Consider the following 2,034-nt stretch of genomic DNA (forward strand, 5'->3'; position numbering starts at 1 on the left):
TTTCCCTTTGATAGTCAGGATCTATCACACCAGATAGTACAGTAATGCCTTTCTTTGTCTGCTGATCCAGAGGCATGAGGAAGCCAAAATGGCTGAGTGACATTCTTAATTTCCAGTTCAACACAATCAGTATTGTGTCTCCAGGCAGAAGTGTTCTTCACTTTGGGACTAAGATCTCCAGACCTGCAGAGCATAGAGTAGCAGGGACAGGAAGCAAAAGTTTTTTGAGTGGGTCACTAGGGGTAATAGTGAGTGTTACTACTCCTGTTTCAATCTCTTGGTTCCTGGACCGGTGAATCCTGCTTATTGGAGAAACAGAACCCTATATTGGACGCTGGTTTAGAGCATATACAGCCTCCTGAAGAACATTGCCCCAACCCTTCAAGGTATTGCCACCTAGCTGGCACTGTAATTGTGTTTTCAAGATGCCATTCCATGGTTCTGTCAAGGCAGCTGCTTCAGGATGATGAGGAACATGCTAAAACCAGTGAATTCCATGAGCATAAGCCCATTGCTGCACTTCATTTGCTGTGAAATGGGTCCCTTGATACAAACAAATGCTGTGTGTGGTACCATGACAGTGGGTAAGGCATTCTGTAAGTCCACGGATGGTAGTTTTGGCAGAAGCATTGTGTGCAGGAAAGGCGAATCCATATCCAGAAAAAGTATCTATTCCAGTAACAACAAAACACTGTCCTCTCCATGATGGAAGTTGTGCAATGGAATAAACCTGCCACCAGGTTGCTGGCTGATCACCCCGAAGAATGGTTCCATATCGCAGACTCAGTGTTGGTCTCTGCTGTTGGCAGATTGGGCACTCAGCAGTGGTGGTAGCCAAATCAACCTTGGTAAGTGGGAGTCTATGTTGCTGAGACCATGCATAACCTCCATACCTGCCATCATGGCCACTTTGTTCATGAGCCCATTGAGCAATGACAGGAGTAGCTGGGGAAAAAGGACAGCTGGTTTCCACTCAACGTGTCATCCTATCCACATGATTTTTAAAGTCCTCTTCTGCCGAGGTCACCTTTTGGTGGGCATCCACATGAGACACAGATACCTTTACTTCTTTGGTTCATTCAGAGTAATCTATCCACATACCTCTTCCCCATACATCCTTATCACCAATCTTCCAATCATGCTCCTTGCAAGTCCCAGACCACCCAGGTAAGCCATTAGCCACAGCCCATGAATCCTTATGTAATTGCACATCTGGCCATTTCTTATTCCATGCAAAGTGAAGAGCCATATTCATGCCTCAAAGTTTTGCCCATTGGGAGGATTTCCCTTCACCACTATCCTTTAAGGAAGTCCCAGAAAGGGGCTTCAGTTCCGCTGCTGTCCACTTTCAAGTGGTGCCTGCATATCACACAGAACCATCTGTAAACCAGGCACAAGATTTCTCTTCCTCAGTCAACTGATCATAAGGAACTCCCCATGAGGCCATAGGTGCAGATTGGGAGAGGGAAGATCATGTAACTGGAGTGGAGACCATAGGCATTTGGGCCACTTCCTCATGCAACTTACGTGTGCTTTCAGGTCTTGCTCGAGCCCTATCTCTGATATACCACTTTCATTTAATGATGGAATGCTGCTGTGCACTTCCAAATTTATGATTCTGTGAGTCAGACAACACCCAGTTCATGATGGGTAGCTCAGGCCTCATGGTCTCTTGGTGTCCCATGGTTAGGTGTTCAGTCTCTACTAAAGCCCAACAACAAACCAAAAGCTGTTTCTCAAAAGGAAAGTAGTTATTTGCAGAGGATGGCAGGGCTTTGCTCCAAAATCCCAAGGGTCTTCATTGCGATTCACCAATTGGGACCTGCCAAAGATTCCAAACAACATCTCTATCTACTACAGCCCCTTCAAGCACCATTGGATCAACTGGTTCATATGGCCCAAGTGACAGAGCAGCCTGCACAGCAGCCTGAACCTGTTGCAGAGACTTCTGTTTTTCTGGGCCCCACTCAAAACTAGCAGCTTTCAGAGTCACTTGATAAATAGGCTGCAGCAACACACACAAATGAGGGATAT

Source organism: Orycteropus afer, unplaced genomic scaffold (genome assembly GCF_000298275.1).
Source record: "Orycteropus afer afer isolate SDZICR_OR568_19922 unplaced genomic scaffold, OryAfe1.0 scaffold00940, whole genome shotgun sequence".
Taxonomy (NCBI): Eukaryota; Metazoa; Chordata; class Mammalia; order Tubulidentata; family Orycteropodidae; genus Orycteropus; species Orycteropus afer.